Source organism: Zootermopsis nevadensis, unplaced genomic scaffold (assembly GCF_977971745.1).
Source record: "Zootermopsis nevadensis isolate Lab colony 2312 unplaced genomic scaffold, Znev_1.0 Znev_ptg000016l, whole genome shotgun sequence".
In the NCBI taxonomy this organism is placed as follows: Eukaryota; Metazoa; Arthropoda; class Insecta; order Blattodea; family Termopsidae; genus Zootermopsis; species Zootermopsis nevadensis.
Window position 1 is genome coordinate 8,701,158 of NW_028259148.1, and position 14,188 is coordinate 8,715,345.

General features: G+C 36.5%; 1 protein-coding gene across 9 annotated transcripts in view; it reads right to left on the minus strand.

Moving 5' to 3' along the window:
- Positions 1-14,188, minus strand: part of unc-5 (netrin receptor unc-5) — a 530,640-nt gene that overhangs the window by 337,435 nt on the left and 179,017 nt on the right. For all 9 annotated transcript variants that reach the window (XM_087349613.1, XM_087349610.1, XM_087349612.1 and 6 more), the window contains one exon: positions 10,895-10,966. The gene's annotated coding sequence lies outside the window, so the exon portion shown is untranslated. The remainder of the gene's footprint in view (positions 1-10,894; positions 10,967-14,188) is intronic.

Genomic DNA, 14,188 nt, shown 5'->3' on the forward strand with positions numbered 1-14,188 from the left:
CTAACGGACGTGTAACCCCCAATTCGACCTGAGTACTGTTTTCATTGTTTGATGGCAAAATTTACGACGACAAAGCAGAAATGCCAAAGCCCTTTACCGTGGGATTTGAGGTTATCACGGCGGTGAGCCCGAAGATGACCGTCTTCTGGGTTGTTGCGTCGTGTATTCAGGTAAAGTTTTCAAGACGTTTCAGAGGTCCTTGCTGCCACCATCATCAGGGCAATGAGTGACTTCTGTTACTTAGACTTTGCAGCAGATAACTTCTCAAAGAAGTAAGAGTAAGAAGAAAATATTGAAGTACACAAAATTTACATGAAGGGACTAAGAAATTGCGCGAAAGCCGCTCTTCGTATTTCAGGTTTTTGTTGGATCCAGAGAAGATACGCAACTGTGAAATGACGTCACAGCGGCCATTTCATGCTGTGACCAGTTGTATGCTGGACATAAAAGTAAACATTTCAGTGGGGTGTCACTAAGTGTTGCCGCCAAAGATATGACAAGTCATTTGTACCAAGAGAAGTTTCTAACAAATGGACATCGGGTTACTGGTCATTTAGTAGAAGACTGTTTCGTTGGAACTGCGTCTATCACACTTAAGTGAAATGTAATGGATGTCAATAAACACTGTCTTATAGATTTCTGTATCACATTCTGCGAAATTACACTGAAAAGATTGGCCAAGCCGAGGAACGTAAAAGTTTCTAATGTTTTATCTGGTTTGCAGTAAACAGCAAACAAACTCCATGGGGCAGAATCTCTCTAAAAAATTGATGGTTATTAAATCAGACAAGAAATTCGCCGCCTTTAATAAATCTCGGATTTCATTATAGTGTTTGCAATACCCTATCGTTGTATCCTACCTTGAGCCAGATGAATCCAGTTCACAACATCCTATGTTCTTTTAATACTATATTTTCTCTCACGTTCAAGTCGTCCAATGGCCACTTTCCATCAGAGATTTTCTAAAAATTTTGTATGCAATTCACATTTCAAACATGTGCGCTGTATGACCGGCAATTATAAATTATGAAGCTCTTTGTCAGGTAATTTTCTCAGTTGTTACTTCCGACCTTCTGTAAATAACAAATACAGTAACAGACTTACAGGCCTATTACGTCTAAAGCCTGACAAATTCCCTCCACTACGAGTGCATAATAAATGCCGCATCATACTGACAGCTCAAAAACATTTACGAATTCATGGATTCTGTCTCGCTTCCTGACCGTTAATAACAAATAATAGCTCATTTCTAAATCTGATGTTAAATAATCTTAGTCTTTCTTATAAAAGCAGTAAAACTACCTTAATTATTTGTACAAGTTTCCCACTTCCCTAATTCTTTAAATTAAGGGGGGAAAAACAAGATGTGAAAAGAGACGTATAGTCAAATAGTATAAAATGAACAGGTAATTACTATTAGTATGGTACAGGTCTATAGATAATCTAAATTATAATAGTTCGCTTGCAGCAGTACAAGTTGAAAGATTAAATACAGACAATCTAATTACTTGCGCAGGATGCAGTAAGTTATTTAACGAAATTTGTGAGATACATTTGTAACGTCTTGATTAAAATTAAATATTCACCCGGCCAACTAAAATGGAACATAGGCAACTATATAATAGCAAATCGCAGAATTTCTGAGAAGATCAACCGTAAATATTTTATTTTACCGACATCGGGGCGACCGAAATTTTCGAATGAGTGGTCTTAAACGTCCGTACAATTTCAATTAACGGAGAAATCTACAAGCATTACACACGCAGAGGAGCATGGAAATTATGTTAATAAATAAGATAAGGTTAACTGCATGAATGAACTGGATATTGCTCTTAATTTAAGGATTAATCTGCCTGTAGTCTGTGTAGAATAAGGCAAGATGTAGGTCAACATTTCCACTTTAAGATCCTAAACTTTCAGTTCGTGTCTAGCAGAGCCATTTCGCATATTATAATTTCTTGCATATTAGTTGGTTGCTCATGAGAGTGGAAGTGAACAAACAAACAAACAAACAGCAACACCAGGCCCACAGAGTTCCCAACTTCTTGTAGTAATTAACAGCGAAATATTGTGTGTGGGAAAATTAACCAAGAAAATGTAGGCGCCATCAGTATACGTCTGAACCAACTTTACTAGCCAATAAACAGAACACGAGAGAAACGACAGAACGGGAGACAGAGAAGAGAGAATTATCTCTTGAGATAGGATGAGTGTAATGGTGAGATTCCTTCAAAAGTCCTAAACTCTTGTGTGGCGAAATTTTATATTTCTGCAAATTAATATTCAACTGAATAAATTCTGCTCTAGTGATAATATGTGGAAATTCACGTCCTTTCTCTTACACCTCTAAACAGAGAAATGGATTTCGTGGTTTAGATTGGAGGTCTGGAAGACCTTTGTTTGTTATTCGGGAATATAACACTAGACTAGTCTTATTAACTCCTTGAAGCATATTCCTCGATAAGCTGATAGTCACTCAGGTAGTCGATACATCTCCGTTCTTGCATAAAACCCAAATGTTCATTTTTATGTTCGCAGAAAATATCCATTCGACCCTACACATCCAGTACACATACAGGCTATTTCTTTATGAACCACCTTCTCGTTTCACACTCTCCGACTGAAATTCTGCAAGCATTCTCATCTTTACCATGCTTTCTACATTTCCTCTGTGACAAGTGCTCCTCAAGCGAAGGAACACCTAAAAATTTTACTGTTCCGATTTCAAGCGGATTATCAGACGCAACTACGGGAAAAGGCTACAGAATTCAATATTTCCATTGGTTTCGTGTTTTGTGTGTGAAAGACTTCAGCGTGTTGTAGTTCGGGCTGGTTCTTAAATGGAAAATTCTTTATTTTATAAGAACCGAATTTATTTTTACATATGTAAAACGGCCTGAGCGTGATGCTGAACCTAATGCTAAGGATGTAAAACCTCTGTTTCGTCTTACGTCTTCAGGGTGCTCGGAAACTTAATAACTTTTTTCTTAATGAATCTGAGGCCTAAGAAAGCTAATGAGAAAAAGTAATAACTAAAATAAGGTTCATAAATAATTAATATACGACAATTTCAGTAACTTGACACAAATTAATAACAGGATTTGCATATAAGATGAAAGGCAGTGACTGACTAAACGTGTCCTGAGGTTTGTCCAATTATACAGAGTCAATGTTTAACGACTTCGAATTTATTACGCAATCCCACACAATACACTGAAGTCACTTGTGTCGTTCTTCTTTCAAACGCTTGGTACAGAAATATAGCGCGACCGCAAAGTACGTTGTGCATTAACCGACCAAAATCCAGTTATTGGTTTAATTACATACAGTCTTTGTAAAAAACTTTATAATAATGTACAGTCTCGTTTATAAATTATTTTACGGAATGAGACATAGGCAAGATATGAATTGGAGGCGGCTGAGAACACGATAACAAAATTTTGGGTTAAATAAAATATTGGGTTCTTCTTTACAAGCTGGGCGACTGTTAGCTTCTCAGAGACTCCCCTCCATCTAATTTGTCAGATGCACTTTTGTGTTCTAACAAGTCTCGATTTCCATTAATTTTAACTGTTATAATATTGCTCGACAATAGCGTGTGTCAATTACATACAAATCTGTAGCGCATTTACCCTATTTTCGAGCCGTACTGATCATCCTATTTGAGTGACATCTCACTAACTAATAGTTACCCCTCGAGTTCAGGTCAATTTCTGTTTCTGCGATGAGAGCTACTAATGGTTACGCACATTAAACAGTGTTTGACAACATCAATTAATATGGAAATACATCATATCCACCGCCGATATAAAACACCAGAGCTCCGCTGAGACCCACGTCTACAATTCTACTTGCTACTACGCAAGTTCGAAAGGGAGGCATGTAACGGACTGGCGCTGTGCGCAGTGGGGTGAGGGAGGGCAGGAGGAGAAATTATCTACAGTATTCTGTTTCACAATTCTGCCATTTATATTCGCATATCACGTACAGTTCAATTTTTTAAACGTGGCCGCTGAGAAGCGCATCAGGGGAAGTGAGAATAATAGTAATGGGAGTTGAAATTCAGAGTGCAGTGTTTAGTTCAAATAGTTGCGACTGAACTAACCAACATTTCACTTAATTCTTTACGTATGTTACTGTGCTCGTCCAAATCTACGTCGATTCGTGTTTCCAGCGGCCACGTCTGAAAAATTGAACTGTAAATTACTTAATTGTCGCTTTGGTTTTCCATATTAATTGAAATTAACGTTTGATTTATTGTTAATAAAGAGTATTTTTATAAAACCACGAGGTGATAATGAAGATGATTCTCTTTTGGTATGTCTGGCGGAAACTGACCAACGTTTTAGATAAACTTTTCGCAGTGAAAACCTGAAATATTACGTCGTGGCATTTTTAAAGTAATTCTTTCAGTGACGTGGACTCCGCAAGTACTTCAAAGTTGGAGGAAACAACACTTTCTGCAAGCTTCTGGATGCTTTAAAACAAGTGAATATTAGTTACATAATACCATTGGGCAGAACCCTTTCTGACAAGCTAACAGTTGCCCAGCATGGAACCCGAAGATTTCCTTAATGACAGTTGACGATACATATATATTATTCTTTAAGATCCATTTTTTATGTCTACCCGTCAACTCCTATGTCTCCAAAGTTCTCTTCTCTTCAGGTTTCCAAAATAATATTGCAAAATACATTTCTTATATACTATATACATGCGTGGAAAATCATTACCTCTTACAGACATATTTCTGCTTCCGTATAACTAAACATCTTGCGTCATCTGTCAACAACCGAAGCTATTTATCTAGAACGTAGATTCTCAACAACAGAAATTTTACATTATATTTTAAATATATTGAAGAATATTCTTCAGACTTAAAAACTATAAGATAAGCTAATATAATACATAATCCCCCCCTCTATCTCAGCAATTAAAACTACTTAATTGTGAATTTTAATCAACAGAAATTACACTAGATTTAATGTTTTCTCCGAAACGATGGTGTCTGTCTGCAAGTCCGCACGATGTTAACAGCACAAAATATCAACGTCTACAACAGAAATTACACTTTAGCAGTAGAAATAAACCGAAGTTTTTAAAAAAAATTGATGACAATTATCGGATAACTGCCACATATATATCAACACACAAACACTTACTCTGAGGCACTAGTCTTAAAAATGAACTCTGTGAGAACAGAGAAACCTTGTTTATGATGCAATGACAAACCAGTTTACAACTGCTGAAGATACGATGACTAACTCAACAAAGACAGTTCACTAAAATTTCTTTTTCTAGAATCCTCTGTGCGTAATATCTTAAAGCTTAAAATTCGTTTCCCGCTGTCGTATTCTCCGAACATCATCTTTATACGTTTACATTTGTATGCCATATATTTTACACTGTCATCTCGTCTCCAATGTTTTTCTATACTCCATTCCAAAACCTTTCTCATTAATTCTCTCTCTCTCTCTCTCTCTCTTTTCTGTGAATCACTCGTACGAAATGTGTCTCCTCCTACCATTTTAGCTTTTTACTGCTGACAATATTGGCCTGGAGACGCCATGATGCATTTGACAGCAGTTGCCATTAAAAGAGACCTTAAAGTGGTACTACGACGTTAAGGAAACATTTACTTAACCAAGAGGGTGGAACTCACTATAACTTCTCTATTCCCTTTGCTTTACAATTTTACTTGACTTCGTCTTCCAAATTCTATTTCACCGTCTGGCACTCCACACTCTTCTTCATCTCTGGGTTCGTACTATAAAACACAAGAACCCGTTCATTTATGGCAACAGTCTGACGTCACGGAAAGGACGTACCGTTATCTGACATAGATCTATTTTAAAAGTGTACTCCATACCGGAGTACACACAGTTTCCACAGATGTTCTTTGCATGTTTGCATTCTAAATGCTGGTAACTGTTCCAAACACGTCTGACGAAGGCTTTAACAACATCAAGTACAACTTTAAAAGTAATGTTTAGATAGGTTCTTCTGAATAATCTCAAGATGATTTTATCTCATTAATAGGATTTTAAACTACAAACGTATTTATCTATTCATCATTTGATAGCAGAAATTGTTAATGCCATATTAGCCTAGTTCATGATTGGCTGAGGTTCGTGGCCCTGCATTACAGAATTGTTTTGGGGAAAAATTCTATGTATAGGGCTGGACTAAAGACAGCATGAAGAGCTCAAATCGTTTCTATTTTCGGTCATAACTTTCTGATTATTTAAGTGCTTTCTCAGCCACAAGACACTCAAGAACTTCATGATAAATTAACCTGCGGTAAGACTGGACATACGAGCGTCAAGCAGTAACTTTGTGAGGCTATAAATTATCTGTTTACAGCTGTTTCAATGACATTAACCTTATAAATATTTGTTCCTTAGTCATGGTTTATTAGACACTGTCAGAAACACGAAGACTTGCTTTTTAGTTTCAAACATATTCTTGAGCACCGTTTTCAGACACTTGTCATTTACATTATAAATTAAAAGTAAGAGACTAAGTTTAACGCCCATATAGAACGAGTGGAATGTAGGGTCGTCACGATTTTCTGACTAAACACAAACAAGACTTTATTTTTTCTAATTTCATCATGGAATTAGTTTATATTTGTTAATGTTCTCAGAATATAAATTTCTAAACATTCTTCTACGACCTATTAAGTTTATAAACACTTACGACTTCTTTTGTTAATTTCATTTCTGTTTATTTTTAAATACTAAGTTACTTCCAAGGCAATGTTGAGGGCATAATCCTAATTCTGTTCAATAATTTCTAAATATGGCTTTATGGTGTAGCGTTCTGAAATGTGTTCCAAAACACCATGAGAAATTTATAAAGAAAACTATAATATGGGCCACGAGATACGATCCAAGAGCCTTCCAAAAGATGACCGTCAACTCGATCAGTTTATGCAGTATTATAAAACCAAGAAAGTGTTTATTAATGGCTGTTGTGTTGAGAGTACGATATTTAAGTATAAAGGGTCAGTATACAGAAGTTTAAGAGCGGATGTAGTCAAAAATGCTATAAATACAAGTCGTCATTGAACACGAAAGTGTGTATTTAATGATTCCCTCTGGTCGACGATTGATTTACATCTGCCAGCTTGCACTTTTTCTTTCTTCCTTTCTTTCTATCTATAGTTCTTATTTCTTTTGTAAATCGACTTTTAAACGTGTTGAGAGACGCAGCTGTCTTTCGCCTGTTCCTTTCAATTTTCGACAGCAGCACAAACAGAAAGGGAAATTAAAACAAATGAAAATTCATGGAATGCTTCCCACGACTCAGTAAAGAATCCTGTATCTTCTTGTCTCCCATATAAAAACCCATAGTTATAATATACAGAATTATAATTTAACTCTAGTTTTTATTGGCATGAAACTTATTTCGCCCAAGGAAAGAACAAATTTAGCGTTTGAAAGCAAATAACTGATAGAAATTCCGAACTTTTATCTTCGCAAAGACTCTGCTTTATGTCGTTACTTTAATGAGATAAATAAAATATTTTCTTTAAATAATTGGTTTAGTACACCTATTTTGGTATCGGAAATGATGTGTTGTTTGTTAATTGAGCAGGTTGGCACAGCGTTATTTTGACATTCACACGAAACCTAGAAATATATTTTGTGTGCAAACTGCAAAGCTCATAAATGTAAATACAAATTTATTCTTATGCTTAAGTATCAAGCTGTGATGACACACGGAAAATGTAGGTAAAACTCCACTCATTCGAATACATTAGACAGTAGTATGGCGCCCAATAAAAGCGAATCCTGTGATGACGTCACTTTAGGATCCGAGCTTTCCCACTCAAGGTCATGAAATACATACGGCGACATTCTGGAAAGTTCTGTTCGCAGAATGTAGTCACTATGAGGAAGTACGCTACACGTCGCAAGACATAATCAATGCAGTCTAAATGACAGAATGATGGAATATTGATGTTAAAAAACTGTCCTGTTTCTTGTGTAGCGACTATATCCCCCGACAGAAGACTAGACATGCAACAGCGTGGTTTTGTGAAGTCCCGCGCAGCTGTGTTGAGCACATCACGTGTAACGAACTTGCGTGTGTTCTTACGTGAGTGCGAGAATGATGTATCAAGAACACCTGCCAGCTGTCATACGCACACAGAAACTTCAAAATCCCTCACATTCTGGAGCTTGGGGAATAAATGAAAGTTGTGTATCGAGAACGCAATGGGATAATTAACAAGTTGGTATTGTTATTTGTTATGGCATGAAAATACAAGGTAAGACCAAGGACAGTCTGCCAATCGCGTGACGTTCAAACACAGTTTTGTGGAAAAATTAACAAAGATGAACGTGATAAAATGACACAACTAATTTTACTTAAAAGACAAGGAAATAAGTCTGAGAACAACCTAATTTGTTATAGTATATTGTAAATTATTAGTAAATAAATAAACATAGAAAACGTTGGTGCATATTTATTAATACAATAAAAAGTGATGATAAACAAATCTCGACTGATTCACAGATGTAATGTCAATGAATTTAAACATCGCACTATGAAAGTTATGAAGAAACGTCTTCATATTTTCCATGACAATTCAGTGATAATTTCAAATTCACTGAAGTTAAGAAAACGGCAAAAAGTATTCCTTTCTCCGGCCTGATACTTCTACGCCCAAACAGAATTTATTCACCCCATAATTTTAAAACATTTAAAAAATTAAACTACGTTTCATTATATTACAAAGTTTTTCCTATATTACCTAGCAATTTGAGTATAAAAATAAAACTTTGTTCGCAGGCAAAGAATATTTTATTCACGAATTTTCAATAGCTTTGGCACGCAAGCCATAAAAGTATTCCCAACCTCTGTTTAAAAGGCATAAAATATTTTCCTTTTCTTTACCTCCTGTTTCAAAACGAAGCTCGTCTTAAAAACGACTTTTTTTAAATATAGGCCGAAACGTACGACATCCTTACAAATTCTCACTCGTATTCCGGAGACCCCAGGTTCAAATATCGTCAAGGAGACCAGCCATCCTGACTGAGATCCTTCCGCGTTTTCTTCAGTACTCCCAGAAAAATACTAGGTTATGGCAGATTATGTTTTGTTTATTTATTGAAGTTAATTCTAGATTTTTAAGTAATTTACAGGTTTTAGTACATTATTTTTATACTGCATTGTAGTTTTAGTGCTCGGCTGTAATTGACCTTATCTGGCTATTGTTAAGCATATAAATAAATAAATAAATAAAGCGAATTAAACTGAATTAGGCCACTTAAGAATATAAGATGCATTTGTTTAACTGAGGCAGGCCTACTGTCATTTTTGTAGAACAAAGTATTTGCTCGTGCCAGAGATCGTAAGAATAAAGAACTGTCACTCAAACTGCAAGTTTCATAAGAGACCAAAATGCACTGCAATGAAACGTTGCTACGTACACTGGAGAATGATTTCAAGACGAAAAACATTAAGACCACATTATCCATTCCTGTGAATTGGCTTTGCGAATCCCGTGTAATGCATGGGACTCGCATCTTAGAAGGTATATTCAAGGCTTCTTTGACAAATTCAAAAGTCCCTTGGAAGTGTGAGGGGTAACATCACCCCTAGCCCACATCCACAGGGGTGAGCCAGGCAGGTAAATCGTAACATATGGGTTTATATATCTACGCAACCACCAAAGACTCACTTCACATCCACGTCAGGGATATCCAAATCAAACACGAAAATCAATTCAACCAACTCCACGGAGCACATTTTTTCTTGAAACGTTTATGGCACTAGTCAAGAAATTCCTTGTAATTTATGGAGTCAGAATGTTCATTAACGTGTCCACAAAAGCCCGCCACCTGTCCTTATCTCAGCCGTGAAAACCTCGCATCCTACTTATGCCACTCTTTGCTTAATTAAACGTAAATAACACGAAACCATGGAACTTCGTGCCATACTTTTGACTGTAGTTTCAGTGTAGACGTCTCTGCTAACACAGCAACTGTTTGTTCGTTTGTTTGTTTGTGCCCTTTTACACTGCGTGGCTCTTCTCAGGTACCACATTATTTCTTGTCTTTGTTCTTCTTTGTCTTATTCCTTATTTCCCTTTAGCTTTCTATGTTCCTCTTTCATACTTTCGTTCCTCCCTCCCTTTCTTCATTCCTATCTCTCTTTTAGTCCGTTTTTCTTTCGTTATATTTTTTATTTCCTCTCTTTCCTATTCTCCTTTCTTCGGTCCTCTATTTTCCATGTATTTCTTTCTTCCCTCTGTCCTTCAAACCTTCGTTCTATCTATCTCTCTTTAAATTGGTGTTTCTTTTTATCGCTTTCTTCATGTTTCTTTCTTGCACATTTTCTAATTTCCTCTTTTTTAACTTATTTTTCTTCGTGTTCCCTTCTCTGTTTTCCGCCTTCATCTCTTTCAGTTTGTGTGTTTGTTTCTTCCTCCAGTCCTTCATATTTTGCGTTATTAATTTCTCTTTAGAATCTTCTTCCTTTCTGAATTTATTCCAGGGCACGCGATCCCCAAAACACGACATTCCATCAACTTCACAGCTGTCGCTGAGACTACAGTACGTAAGAACTAGTTACTGGAACACGCGGATGCGTGGCTAACCGGTGAAAATACGGTGAGACGAAAATTGATACGGGTATGAAGGCGGAAGTGGTAAGGACCTACAGAGACCACGACACCCCCTCCCCACAACCCAGGTCCGACGTACCTCTGAAATACAAGTCCTCTGTCTCTCTTTCATCTCAATGGCGACTTTCATCACTGAACTTCCACCCACTCTGTTCGAGATTACTGCGCGCTGACTCCACCCGACTGACCTCAGAGGCATCGTCACAACGAAGCGTCTTTCAACTGTCTAATTATCTTACGTCTTCATCAACTACTTACGTTTTTTACTGCGGTCTCTGGACTTGAACCAAATTCCAAAGTGACCCCAAACCATGTTTGAAGTCTGCACGCCTGTAACAGACAAAATTTGTTGTGTTGTTAATGTATGTTGTGCCCTAACCGACTTTACCCTAACGAAACCTAACCTAAAAATAAAGCTTTACGTTGCATCGATGTAAATCTTGAACTCTTGCCTTAATGGAAGAATTGAGATTGAGGGTGTTTGAGAACAAGATTTTAAGGTGAGTATTTGGACCTAAAACAGAAAATTACAGTGGGCTGGAAAAATAAAATTGCATAATATAGAGCTTCCTATATTACGTTAGCCAAATATTATGGGGTGATCAAATTAAGGATAAGGTAGGTGAGTAATGGATAAAATAAAATATTAATAAACCATTTTAGCTGGAAAACCTGTAGAGAAGAGACCACTCAGGGGACATACACGTTTTGGGGATGACAGGATTAAAACTGATATTAAAATAGTACGTGACGATTTGTATTGGATTCATCTGGCTCATGATAGGGTGCATAGCGGACTGGTGTGACCACTGTAATGAACCGTCAGGTTTTTCATCGTTTAAGCGAAAATTAGTTTCTAAGAAATCTCTTCTAACCTAACCTAATGTAACAGACGAACAGATGGATTTATAGAAACTAAAATGTGATGTCCCAACCTTAAGAAAGTTACAAAATATGTAAGAAATAAAGATCTGCAGAAAAAATTCATATTCTGGTAAATTTTATTTAAGTGGTTTGTTTAACGACACTGTGAGTAAAATAATTACAGTAAATTAGAATTAAGCAAAAGTTAGCTTAAGGCCCCGCTGTGCTTTATAGAGTGGAAAGAACCCGGGTACCTGTTGGATATGAGGGCCTCAGAATGGGTCTAGACGCAGAGGCTAGAATAAAAATTCTTTGACTCTGCCAGGAATCGAACCCCAGTCGTCCAGTCTGTACTTAAATCAGTAGCTCCGATCGTCGATATTTACCGGGAAAGAAAGTGAATTACTGAATAAGATTCTTTGTAATGGGATTTTTCTCTGTTCTACTGTGGAAACCCCTGCGCTATTTGAATGAAATAAAATAGCCGTTGAAACGAGAGGGCAGAAAAAAAGCGATGGTACAAAAACTGTGATATTAGTCAGGAGTTAGATAATACAGCCCTCTAGCGTAAAATGAAAAGAAAGGTTCGAGAGCAGGTGGTTAAGCCGATTACAATGTTAGCAAGTTATTTTCACCTGGCTTCCAAAACACGCACAATGAATACGTCCATGAATGGTAATGTACATTCGGTATCATAAAATACTACACATCGACCAGATTGTCAAGATAAGGACACCTGATTCAGACAACGCGTGAATCCCGAATATGAATACGTTCAAGTTTACAATGTCTTTTTAAACTGATTTCTTACACATTAACGTGAGCATTCAGTGACAGACTCCTACATCATATTTACAATACGACATCCATTTAACCGTTTATACATTAGACAAGATGAACGCAGAAAAAGACTGGAGAAGATAACAGTGTAGCAGAGTGGATGAATAAAATTATGCCACAATATTACATGTTTTACCGTAAACATACAAGTTAAAACGAAATGCATAGCTGTCAGGAAAGGGCGATTCTATTAGATTCGTTCTACATAAGAAGAAAAATTATTAAGAAGTGTGTACCTCTGCAAGTAACTGAACAATAATTTATTTTTACCAAAAAATTCTCTGTATGTTTCTGTCACACGATGATAAAAATTCAAGTTAAATATTTATTTAAAAGCGATGCTACATATAGTTTTACAGAGAAGATGTGGTATCAGCGAAATACCATTTTGACTTATTCTTGGTTGAAAATCTCATTCTGAAAAATAATTCAGGAGGTTTGTTTGCTTCATCATCTAAAAATGCGAAGATAATTTTTTGATATGAAAATGTTGGAATTTGATGAGGTTTTGGACAGCTGAGCTACTTCTTTAAAAAATTCTGCCAAATCCTGACACGCAACATGCAATATAATAAAAATGTGGTCTTTATCAACGTCTTGTTTGATAATGACCAACAGTAACGATGTAACCGCTATTCCCTCAGACAAACAGAAAAGACGCCTTTAGACGTCTCATTTAAGCGTCTAGCCATATTCCCCCATAAATTTCAATACCACCTGTCGTGACTAATGTATTCAAGGCTGTCTTGTCTTGACTGACTAGTGAACACCTACAACTTTCACCTCTGTTGGGCAGAGATACTGATGACATTTAGCTTCTGTGCCGCCAGAACTAAGAAATGCGGCAACCGACGCAGTGATCGCGCACAGGGACAAAGTCGTGTTTCCAGCACAACCGTCAAATGTTCCTTCTGAACACATACATAGAATGTCCCTGAAAGATATATACATATTATAATACGGAATATAAGCCTTGTTATCAGTTTCTCACTGCTGCCAACTGTGCCACGAAGCTAACAGAGATAATTCTGAGAACCTACATTATATTTGTTAATTTACTAAGTAATAATCCTTATGTATGGAATGGTTTAGTTTATTAAAATGTCTGTATTTCATTCAATATGTTAATGAATCTTTTTGGACATTCTCTACATCCTATATACATGCATGCAAGGTTCTCGGATGTAAAACGTGTCTCCATTTCAGGTTGAAGAATAGCCGAAACGTCTGGAAAACAACCTATACATAATACCATCACCCACAAGCTGAATCTATATTTAAAACTTTCTTCTAAAGTGACAATGAAAAAGCCTGCACTAAATCGGCTCTTGAAAGTTGAGCCAGACACAAGGTTGACGTAATATTTTCATCGAGTTAATGAGACATCTGTATATCGGGTGTCTAGTTTCCGTGCCCGTGTGTGTACACTATAAAACGGCTCTAGAATTATACGCATTTGTCATAGCTACGTATGAACGAAGCACGGCTTTTTTTACGATAATAAATTCAACTCAACTGTTTTATATATATCACAAAAATTATAAATTGGTGGACACGGTCCATTGCGGTCATGGCAACGGATTATGCCGGTCACAAAAATCATTCCTACAAACGAACCAAGACATTTATACGATGATAAATTCAATCCCCAGCTTACACATTTTTTGAAACGTTATGAATGTAAAACCGAGTAATAAGATGGTTAAGGTAGGTAATTTGAAGTCAGGTTGTTAAGGTTCACACAATTTTCTTCTTACATGGTCTATTTTAATGAGTTTAATGTTATCCAAATAGTATAAAAACTGTAAACATCATAAACGAGCACTAATCTTTGAAAAAGAAGAACAT